Source organism: Bos grunniens, chromosome 2, assembly GCF_055505025.1.
Source record: "Bos grunniens cultivar Pamir isolate PY7600 chromosome 2, Bosgru_T2T1.0, whole genome shotgun sequence".
NCBI classification, from domain to species: domain Eukaryota; kingdom Metazoa; phylum Chordata; class Mammalia; order Artiodactyla; family Bovidae; genus Bos; species Bos grunniens.
The window spans coordinates 7,518,956-7,531,376 of record NC_141166.1 but is presented as its reverse complement, the minus strand read 5'-3'; positions in this window follow the sequence as shown (position 1 = coordinate 7,531,376).

The window sequence follows — 12,421 nt, the reverse complement described above, 5'->3', positions numbered from 1 at the left end:
TCACAAAACAGCTTTTCATCAGATTCATTAAAATTGGGCACAATTGGTTTTTTATATTGATGCCTTTGTACAGATGTTCTTGTGGGAATCTGGGAAGTGTCTTCACATATTGGTCAGCCTTTTGGATATTGCCATATTTGGGGGAGATGCAAAAACCTAGACATTTCCTGTGAAGATTAGGCTGATGACAAAGCAACATGGAAATATTTGGTATGGGTAACTCATTAACTTTGGGGAAGGAAAACAAAAGCAAAAAAAAAAAAAAAAGGAAAAAAATGAGGGGAGGCCATATTGCTTGAAGGAGATATTTTTGGGTATCTGTTAATACTAAAACAGTTTCTACTAAATTAGTATTAGGATCCCAGAACAGAGAGATGTCTTAAAAATAGTCAGAGACTCTCAATTCATGACAAAATTTCACAGTGTGCCTAAGGCAGTGATTATTTTCTGGTATTTTGTGGCCACAATCTTCAAATTTCTTACAAGTAATTTTATCTTGGGAAGCCTTTTTTTTTTTAATGGAAGACCAATTTAGACAGAGGTAGGGAGTAGAAGTGCTTTAAACTGGGGGAAAATACAAATATGAAAGAAAATTTTTAATTTACCCTATAGCCAAGACTGGAAAGAGATTTTATAAATTATCAGACTTTTTGGGGGTGGGGGGTGATGGGGGGCTGTGCCACATGGCTTGTGGGATCTTACTTCCCCAACCAGGGATGAAACCTGTGCCCTTGGCAGTGAAAGCTCAGAATCTAACCACTGGATCTCCATGGAGGCAGTTGGCATAAACATTTCTTAAAACTTTTTTTCTCCTTCCTACATGTTCAGCATTTTTTATTTCTGGAAAGGAAAGTTCAAGGAAAATGGTGGAGAAATTGACCTGGCACTTCTCCTTCAGGGTATTTAATATATTAATATTTTACCATTATTCTAATAGAGGCAGATTTCCTTCCCTGAATTTTCTCTAGGTGGCTAGCCCTTGGTTAGGGCTGTGCTTCCAGGCCATTAGGACTCCACTGAGTCCATTGAAATGATAATTTGTTAAATGGTTTCATAGTGTTTCAAAGGTTAGTGTTCCTGCAAAAAAGGAGTTCCTGTGCCTCAGGAGAAACTTACTCTTTGAAGCATTGGTTAGATACCCATCTCTGTACAGCAGAGGAGCAGCCGACTGGGACCTCCTTATCTCTAGGAGACTTCAAGATAAAAAGGTTGTTAGTGAAAAACAACTGAGGGGTAAAACGGATTGAAGAAAATTACCCTGTAATGACCTAAAATGGTGTCATGGTGAATCTCATTGTATTTATCTGTTTTCCTAAATGGTTCATATGCAAAGTCTGTATCATTTTTACCTTCTTCAAAGGTGCTTTTGTTTTTCCCTTTGGGAGAGACCGAGGCTGATATCAAAATCTCACTTTGAATTTCATAGCATCCCCTTGGGCTGCCTTGTAGACATCACTTGGAAATTACCCAGGCAGACCTGAAACTGAATCTACCACTTTGTTCTATCACCATCATCACCTTTCACCTGCTACTTCTGTACTTCCAAACTCAGTCATGGTCTAGTCATCCATGCTAGAAACTTATATTTCATATTTGAAAACTACTCCTTAAGCCACCCTTCCAACAGCAATCATGAAAATCAGTTGCATAATTAGTCTTCCAGTCATTACCTTGCCACCTCTTAAATATTTCTCAAATCTATCTACCTGCTTTCTCTATTGCCCTCACTTATCATGAAACCTTGGGCAAGTTACTTAGCTTCTCTGTTCCTTGGATTTCCCATCTGTAAAGTGGTGGGTAATTATACCTACCTCATAGAATTGCAAAGATTAAATGAAATAATAGAGCTTAAAATATTAGTTGCAATTATTTAGACCATCCCCAAGCTACATCCTGCTTACTGAAACAACCTCTTAATGGGTCCTCTCTATTTTCAACCCCCTTCCAACTATTCTCCCTAGCTGCAGCTAGAATGATCTTTCTGAAGGGCAAACCCATTCTTGCCATTCTTCTGTGCAAAACTTTCTCATGCTTTCCATTGCCAGTGGCACAGCGTGTGATGTGTGAGGAAGTGAACAAGATCTGGCCTCTGCTGCCCTCCTGAGCTTCTATTCTCTGCACTTTCCCTGCACTTGCAGCACTCTCCAAGCTGCATCTCTTTCTCTCCACTCTTCTGATCAACTTCTCATCCTTCAGGTCTCCATGCCTAGCTTGTTCCAGAGAACCTTTCCTGATCCCACAAGACTGAATCAGGTGTTCCTGTTCAGTGTTCCCTGGGTTTATCCCAGTCAAAGCACTTTATTCCTGTTTTGTAAATGACCGTTTACTTCTTTGTCTCCTCCACTAGATTTTTATATCCTCCAAGAAATCACTGTGTTTTGCTCACCATTGTATCTTCAGTCCCTAGCAAATGTTTGACTGAGAATAGGGAGGCAAAAAAACATGTCTTGGATAAATGAAAGGAGTTGATGTATCAATTTCATTCCCTTTAGCAGGACTGGTGACTTCACTTCTGATTTTTCACCACACAAGCCACTCATAAAAGAAAGTCTGTAGAAACGGGAGGTATTCTGTCATTGCATATCCGGGGGGGCCTCATGCAAGAGGAAAAAAGGTTCCCAGAGGCTATGTGATCCTCCCAAGGTAAAACGAGGATAAAATCACCTACTCTTGAAGCGTCAGTATTTGATGAATCATTGTCATCTTTGGAGGGTTATCTAGGATTAGACATTATGGCAACTTTGGTAAAATGTTGCAAGGCAAGCTCTCAATACAGGGAGCTGGGGCAGGATTCTAAACTCCCAGCTGTACATTTGGCTATTGGTCAACCTCTGAATTCTCCAAGCTGATAATTCTCCAAGTTGAGCATTATAAACCAATAGTTGTTAATATTTTGAGGAGGATCCAGATTCCTTTAAGAATCTAATGTAAGTTTTGACTCTCTTGAGAGTTCTTTATATATTTTGGTTACTGGACTTCCCTGGTGGCTCAGGTGGTAAAGCGTTTGTCTACAATGTGGGAGACCTGGGTTCGATCCCTGGGTTGGGAACATCCCCTGGAGAAGAAAATGGCAATCCACTCCAGTACTATTGCCTGGAAAATCCCATGGACAGAGGAGCCTGGTAGGCTACAGTCTATGGAGTCGCAAAGAGTTGGACACGACTGAGCGACTTCACTTTCCTTTATCAAATACATGATTTGCAAATATTTCTCCCAGTCTTTGACTTTTTATTACCTTAACGTCTTTCAAAGAACCAAAGTTTCACATTTTGATGAAGCCCTGTGTTCTAATAGGATTTTTACCCAAGATTTCCTTTTCTAAGTCTCCGTATTGATAGTTCTCAAGTTACAAGACTCAATCTTTGTTTTTTAGACGAGGGAGGAAAGAAGCACACTTTCTAGATTTCACTTTCATTTGGTTATATCCACTCTATTGGAATGTGGGTTTTAGCCCAAGAGAAGGCAATGGCAACCCACTCCAGTACTCTTGCCTGGAAAATCCCATGGATGGAGGAGCCTGGTAGGCTGCAGTCCATGGGGTCGCGAAGAGTTGGACACCACTGAGCGACTTCACTTTCACTTTTCACTTTCCTGCATTGGAGAAGGAAATGGCAACCCACTCCAATGTTCTTGCCTGGAGAATCCCAGGGACGGGGGAGCCTGGTGGGCTGCCATCTATGGGGTTGCAGAGAGTCAGATACGACTGAAGTGACTTAGCAGCAGCAGCAATACTGCCACTATACCAGAGCAACAGGGCCATCTTTCTGAGCCCTGTATGTTAAAGGGCCCTCCTCCAGTTGTACCTTTCCCCGTGGGAGCAGAGGAACATGACATCTAGAGCTCATACTCCTGCCTCCCCTTCTAGATCACCAACTTCAGTTGTCTAGGACCTTGGACTCCTTTTCCCCGACAGCCCACTTCAGGCCACTTCCCCAAGTGTGTTCTCTTGAAGGCAAACCAAGCTCCATGTGTGTACCCATAGCCCTTGGTTTGGGAAGATGGACAGAGACTGGAGTTGCAGCCACACAGGTGACCATGAGGGCCCTCCTGGAAGAGGACAAAGCCAGAATAGGAAGAGCAGGGGGGCAAGCTTTCATTTGTACTCTAGCTCAAGTCCTAGTCCCAACCTCCAGGCACACAGCTGTTTCCATCAGTGACCTATTAGGGGTCAGAACCTATGATATCCAGATTTCTGAGGTGAGTAATTTGTTGGATGGAGTGGATGTGAGTGCAACCCAGGCACACAAAGAGGAGAAATCTGGTCAGGGTACAAAGGATAGAAGTTAATTCATTTAATAAAAACTTGTTGAGCACCAACAGTATACTTGGTATAGGACTGAATGAGATGAAGGCTCTGCCCTTATTGAACTTGTCTTCTGTGGGGGAGACGGACAAAGGCATACATAACATCAGGTGATAATAAATGCAATAAATAAAAATAAGGGAAGTGGAGTGAAGAGGGACTGCTATTTTAGAGAAGATAGTCAAGATAGTCTAATGTCACTCTAAAGTGACATTAGAACAGAATTCTGAAGGTGTCAGGATATCTGGAGGAAAGTGTTCTAAGTTCTTAATTTACTAAAGAGCAAATGTGAGGGGCTGAAGCAGTGGTTGGCATGCTGGAGGAATAGCACCAGGTTGGGGTGGGTGGAGCTCAGTGAGGAAGAGGGCACATGATGGGAGATAAAAACCATTTTTAGAGACTAGTCATGGAGTTCAAAGAGCCTCTTAACATCCAAACACACTCACATGCCCAGCAGGTAGCTGAGAATATGAGTTCAGAGCTTAGGACCCAAAAGGGGCAGGAAGGTAAGTAGGCATAGTGATGGAGTTTCCCTGGTGGTCCAGTGGTCAAGAATCCACCTTGCAACGCAGGGGACACTGGTTCGATCTGTGGGCTGGGAAGATCTCACATTCCGTGGGGCAACTGAACCTGTGTGCCACAACCACTGAGCCTGGGGGTTGCAATTACTGAAGACTGCACGTTCTAGAGCCCATACTCCATAACAAGGGAAGCCACCGCAATTAGAAACCCATGTACCAAAGCTAGAGAGTAGCCCCTGCTCGACACAGCTAGAGAAAGTCTGAGCACAGCAATGAAGACTCAGCACAGCCAAAAATAAATAATTTTTTTTAAATTAAAAAAAATGAGAATAGTGAGTATGGAAACGAATAGTGAAAACCATGCACGTGACTGGGGTGGCCTTGATAAGAGTGTGAGAACAGCATCAAAGATGGAATCCAGGGAGCACCCATATGCAATGATGGGCAGAGGAGAGGAGTATTACAGAACACACAGAGAATCAGGAGAGGAGCGTCACAGGGCAAAGGCCATACGTTCAAGATGTTCAAATGTAGTAGATATCTAGTGAGATACTCTACTTGAAACTCTTTGTAAATGTAAAAACTTTATGCAAACATATTATTATTAGTATTAATGATAATTTCAGAGCACTTTCCCGCTTATTCTAATGGATATTTTTTCCTATTTTTCTTTTTTAATTTTTTGGCTGTGCCATGCGGCCTGTAGGATCTTAGTTCCCCCACCAGGGATTGAACCCAAGCCCCACTCCATTGGGAGCTTGGAGGCTTAATCACTGGACCACCAGGGAAGTCCCTCTAATGGATATTTTAACTTAAGGGTAATGAAACTTTAGCTATACACATTATTGTCTATTTGTAATCAATTCTTAATATTTTATTGCACTCTTAAAACAGAAGTTATACCTAGGGAGCAGGACTCACAATCCCTGTTGAATCTGATTTGTGTAACAGTATATTTAACTTGCATATTGGAATACGGGTAATAATACTTAGGATTCTACTGGATTCAGTTAAAAGCTTATAGTAACACTTCCTAGACGATTTGCCACATATAACTCTTCTGTCTGCTCATAGGGAAGCAGACAGATAATATCAGATAAAATAATCAGAAGTCAATGGACCAAATATTATGTTCAACAGTCTCCTAGAATTTGATTTCTTGAATTTAGGTGGAAGCTGCTACCACCGCCTTCCCAATCTCTTTACCAGCTGCAGAGTTCAGTGTCAGTGCAAAGATGCACCAAGGTCCTGGTGGTGACTCTCCAGGGAATTCTGCTGTGGCTAAGCAGAACAAATACGTTAAATTCCTCCAAAGACTGAGTGTTCATCACTCTAAAATTGGACCCAGCAATCCTAATTGGCCTTGAAATTTGATTCTTGCTATCTTGAGTTTGACTGAGGGAATGGAAAGCTGGAAAGGAGAGCTCATTTTGCTATTTTTCCTTTTCACTTTTTCCATGTTCCCTCAACAAAACTCCAGGAAAGCAGAGAAATCATGAAAAAAAAAAAAAAAAAGTACAAAAAAGAATTTAAAAATCAGAGACTACCAGGAATTCCCAGGTGGTCCAGTAGTATGGATTCCATGCTTTCACTGCCCGTGTTCATCCCTGGTCTGGGAACTAAGATCCCACAAGCCATGAAATATCACCAAAAGGAAAAAAAATCAGAGACTACCAACAACAAGTTTGGAAATATGAAGTCTTGGACGACCCAGAGGGAGGGTATGGGGAGGGAGGAGGGAGGAGGGCTCAGGATGGGGAACACAGGTATATCTGTGGCGGATTCATTTCGATATTTGGCAAAACTAATACAATATTGTAAAGTTTAAAAATAAAATAAAATTTAAAAAAAAGTGAAGATTTAACTTTATTGGTTTTGATTCAATGACTCAAACCAATTATGCTCTAGCTGTGTAGCATGATTCAGTCAGTCGCTCAGTCGTGTCCGACTCTGCGACCCCATGAATCGCAGCACGCCAGGCCTCCCTGTCTATCACCAACTCCTGGAGTTCACGCAGACTCACGTCCATAGAGTCGGTGATGCCATCCAGCCATCTCATCCTCCGTCGTCCCCTTTTCCTCCTGCCCCCAATCCCTCCCAGCATCAGAGTCTTTTCCAATGAGTCAACTCTTCACATGAGGTGGCCAAAGTACTGGAGTTTCAGCTTTAGCATGATTACAAGACTGTAATCTGGACTTACATCATAGTTTGAGCCTCAGCTCTTACCTGGGAATTAGTTTTTTCATTTGCAAAAGGGAAATGATGCCTTTTGCTACTTGCCTCATATATTGTTGTGAGCATTAAATGAGATAGCATGGTAGGTACTTTAAAACTGTTAACTAGTCTTGTGAAGTCTATATAGGTATAACCTCTATGGGAAATTTTCTAACAAAGCTACTCAAACGGCTGTTACTCCTCAATGTTGACATTTTGTGAGGCCACAATTTTGTTCTTTAATACTGTTGTTCCTCAGAACGTGTTCAAATTGCACTGAGAAGCCAATCTGCAAAGGACATAGGAAAATGTTCTCATTATCTTATATCACAGTTTGCTTTTGGCTCTAAATAGTATTTTCTAACTTATTCATATTGGGGCTTCCCTGATGACTCCCAGTGGTAAAGAATCTATCTGCACTGCAAGAGACGTGGGTTCGACCCCTAGGTTGGAAAGATCCCCTAGAGAAGGAAATGGCAACCCAGTCTAATATTCTTGCCTGGGAAGTCCTATGGACAGAGGATCCTGTCAGGCTACAGTCCATGGGGTCACAAAAGAGGTGGATACTTAGCGAGTAAATAACGACAACAAATTCATCATATTGACAATGATGGTTCTTTTTCTTTTTTGGTTGTGCTGAGTAAAAACCAGGCGTGGGCTTTCTCTGGTTGCAGTGAGCAGGGCTTACTCTTAGTTGCAGTGCTCAGGCTTCATGCTGCAGTGGCTTCTCTTGTTGCAGAGCACAGGCTCTAGAGCATGGGCTGAGTAGTTGTGGTGCATGGGCTTTAGCTACTCTGTGGCATGTGGAATCTTCCCAGACCAGGGATTGAATCTGTGTCTCTTGCAGTGACAGGTGGATTCTTAACCGCTGAACCACCAAGGAAGCCAAATGATGGTGTGTGTGTGTGTGTGTGTGTTTGACTGGTAAAATATCCATCTCTACAAATGACGAGTCTGCCAACACTAGGACTTAAATCGAAAAGGAGCTTGATGAAGTAGCTCACACCTGTGTTTGAGTCTTAATTCACCTGTGTGGCTTTGAGCAAATGTTTTAACCTCTCTGAGCTTTGTTTCCTCAATAAAATGGAATGTTACCAGTCCTTAAGTTTTCGTGTGAGAATCAGCATCAGCATATATAAAGCACTCAATACACAGTAGTGTTAGTCAATCAGTCGTGTCTGACTCTGCGATCCCATGGGCTGGAGCCCGCCAGGCTTCTCTATGGAATTCTCCAGGCAACAATATTGGAGTGGGTAGCCATTTCCTTCTCCAGGGGACCTTCCCAACTCAGGGACTGAACCCAGGTCTCCTGCATTGCAGGGAGATTCTTTACTGTCTGCGCCACCAGGGAAGCCCCAATACATAGTAAGAGCTCCATAAATGGTAGTGATTACTGTTCAAAACACTGTTGTCACTAAGATGGAGAGACACTCTTCCTGTTTTAAAACAGTTGGATGAATTTGAGAATCGAAGGGAAGTCGATGGACCAGCTAGGATAATTTTCAAGAGAACACTGTTGCAAAAATGATAAAGCAGGCATGCAGTAAGATCTTGGAGTCAGTTGATTATAAGCTATTGCATGTCAACTAGATGGCACTTTATTTTTTAAAAGAAGGGTAATCCTAGGAGGTATAAACGAGACACAATCTTTAGCTCTGGTCAGTCTTGATTGGAGCACTACCATTTTGGAAAGTGGCTTAAAATGATAATTATTAAAGTTTGATCGAGGAAATAAACAGTTCTATTTGACAGTGGGAGAATTCCAGGTAGAACTGAAGTTTTCTAACTAGTTTTTTCTAACTTATTCATCATATTGGGGCTTCCCTGAGTAGACACCTCTTGGCACCTAAATGTTAACAAGGGTTGGTTGTTGATATCCTTTCCACTAACATTCTATACATGGTATTTCTTCATTTTCCATTTTTCTCTCCTCATTCTTACTTTCTATTTCTTTTTCCTTTCCCCTAGGTGTGACCTTGAACTGTGGCTGAGTTGGCTTAATCTCATTAGTAGCAAGTGAAGGCATTTTTGAAGAGGCTGAATTGATGTAATCTTGTTTGGAGTCTGAGGAATAGACTACTTCCTTTAGAATCATGAAAGGGACAAGTAAGACAAAGATTAATCTAAGGATCCAATAAAAAGGTTTGATAATTTTAAACATTCATTGTTACTTCAGGTTGTAAGTAGTAAAAGTCAAAGCTTCAACTTGAGTATTCTGGTGCTCTGTAATTGTTTAAAGAAGCAAAAGCATGTTGTTCATTGACATACCAGTTAGACCACAGATTTGCTCTGTGACAGGGAAGAGCTGTGGACTGGTCTAGCTGTGTTGTGTTGCCTCATCTTAAAAAGTTTAGAAATATAGCTGGAGCGCTCCCTAGCAATTCATTTTATTGTATTTATTTGTATACTTGCCTTGCCTTGTAAACTGGAATGTAAGCATGTAGAGGACAGCAATTGTGGTTATATTTCGGACTTCCACACAGTGATTTATACGTAGAGGGCACACAACAAATATTTGTGTAATATCACATTCATGAATACACACACACACATACAATTTTTTTTTAAATGCAAAGTTCAGATGCCCATATTTTCCAAATTTAAAAAAACCAAGATACATGGTCTGAAAAGGTGGAGTATACTTAGGACCATACAGGTGAGTATTTGACCTCAGAAAATACTGGATGATAGAATCACTTTACTTACAGTATTCAGTCCAGGAGTTTTCATTCTATGTTAAATGGAGAAGGGTCTCTGACTGGAATTCACTGGTACTTCAACTTGAAAGAAAAAAAAAAAACTATTTTCGTTAATATACTGCTGAAATTAAGCATTTTCCCCCACTGTGAATACAGGAAACAAACCACAGTTAGCGGTAACTTTCACTCTGTCACCAATAGGAATAACAGATATTTTCATATTTCATTCCAGTTGTGGGATTTCTTGAAATACCTTCTTTTTGCTTTAAAATTTCAGTAGTTTATCGTGCTGCAAGATCTTGATGTTTAAAGAAGAAGATTCAGTTCAGTCGCTCAGTTGTATCCGACTCTTTGCGACCCCATGAATCGCAGCACGCCAGGCCTCCCTATCCATCACCAACTCCCGGAGTTTACCCAAACTCATGTCCATCCAGCCGTCTCATCCTCTGTCGTCCCCTTCTCCTCCTGCCCCCAATCCCTCCCAGCATCAGGGTCTTTTCCAATGAGTCAACTCTTCGTGTGAGGTGGCCAAAGTACTGGAGTTTCAACTTCAGCATCAGTCCTTCCAATGAACACCCAGGACTGATCTCCTTTAGAATGGACTGGTTGGATCTCCTTGCAGTCCAAGGGACTCTCAAGAGTCTTCTCCAACACCACAGTTCAAAAGCATCAATTCTTCGGCGCTCAGCTTTCTTCACAGTCCAACTCTCACATCCATACATGACCACTGGAAAAACCATAGCCTTGACTAGACAGACTTTGTTGGCAAAGTAATGTCTCTGCTTTTGAATATGCTATCTAGTTGGTCATAACTTTCCTTCCAAGGAGTAAGCGTCTTTTAATTTCATGGCTGCAGTCACCATCTGCAGTGATTTTGGAGCCCCCAAAATAAAGTCTGACACTGTTTCCACTGTTTCCCCATCTATTTCCCATGAAGTGATGGGACCAGATGCCATGATCTTCGTTTTCTGAATGTTGAGCTTTAAGTCAACTTTTTCACTCTCCTCTTTCACTTTCATCAAGAGGCTTTTTACTATATCACAAATGTCTTAAATATGTATTTCCTCATTGCATTTCAACATAAAATTTCTTTTATAATGCGATGTATTTTACTTTGCTCATTTAAAAACGCAAAAGATCCAGTTTTACCAGACTGTCAAATGGCACAAAATAGGTTAAGAACCCTCGAGCTAGACGAAGATTTATGTGATGCTAATAAAGTTTAAACTTCAAAGTCCTTTTACCATGCCCTTCCAGACTCTGTTCCTAAATTTGTATTCATCATTTTATATTTTTTTTCTTAAGGATCCTAGCATATACATTTTAATTTACATTATAAAATTATTTATAATTTATATACAAAATTATATATAATATATATATTATAAAATTACATAATTACAAAATTAATCATTTCAAATTATAAAATTAGCATTTTAATTTGCATTATAATTTGAATGAAATGGCCTTCCCTGGTAGCTTAGCTGGTTAAAGAGTCTGCCTGCAACGCAGGACGGAGAAGGCAATGGCACCCCACTCCAGTACTCTTGCCTGGAAAATCCCATGGATGGAGGAGCCTGGTAGGCTGCAGTTCATGGGGTCTCGAAGAGTCGGACACGACTGAGCGACTTCACTTTCACTTTTCACTTTCATGCATTGGAGAAGGAAATGGCAACCCACTCCAGTGTTCTTGCCTGGAGAATCCCAGGGATGGGGAGCCTAGTGGGCTGCCGTCTATCGGGTCGCACAGAGTCGGACACGACTGAAGTGACTTAGCAGCAGCAGCAGCAACGCACGAGACCCTGGTTCGATTCTTGGGTTGGGAAGATCCCCTGGAGGAGGGCATGGCAATCCACTCCAGTATTCTTGCCTGGAGAATCCCCATGGACTGTATAGCCCGCCAGGCTCCTCTGTCCATGGGGTTGCAAAGAGTTGACACGACTGAGCAATTAAGCACAAAAGATGCTTGCTCCTTGGAAGAAAAGCTATGACAAACCTAGACAGTGTATTATAAAGCCGAGACATCACTTTGCTGACAGAGATGTCTACAGTCAAAGCTCTGGTTTTTCCAGTAGTCATATATGGATGTGAGAGCTGAACCGTAAAGAAGGTTGAGCACTGAAGAACTGACGCTTTTGCAACGTGGTGCTGGAGAAGACTTGAGAGTCCCTTGGACAGCAAGGAGATCCAACCAGTCAATCCTAAAGGAAATCAACCCTGAATATTCATCGGAAGGACTGATGCTGAAGCTCCAACATTTTGGCCACCTGATGCGAAGAACCCATTCTTTGGAAAAGACCCTGATGTTTAGTAACAGTGAAGGCAGGAGAAGGGGGCAACAGAGGATGAGATGGTTGGATGGCCCCACGGACTCAATGTATACGAGTCTGAGCAAATTCGGGGAGATGGTGGAGAGGGAAGCCTGGCTGTGTTGTAGTCCACGGGGTACACAAACAGTCGGACACGGCTTAGCTACTAAACAATAGAATTATTTGCATAAATTTCACACCCCAGGCTGCAAAAGTTGGGTTCTCCATGACGTTCAGCCCAGTACCAAATGCATAGGTTTTCAACAGCTAATTTTTGGTTGATAGTTTCCAGGAAATTTAAATTATCCTTGAAGTGTATCTGGAAATTTTTCAGGCCACTGCTTGGCTGCCTTTTCGCCTGGAGAGGGACAGGGC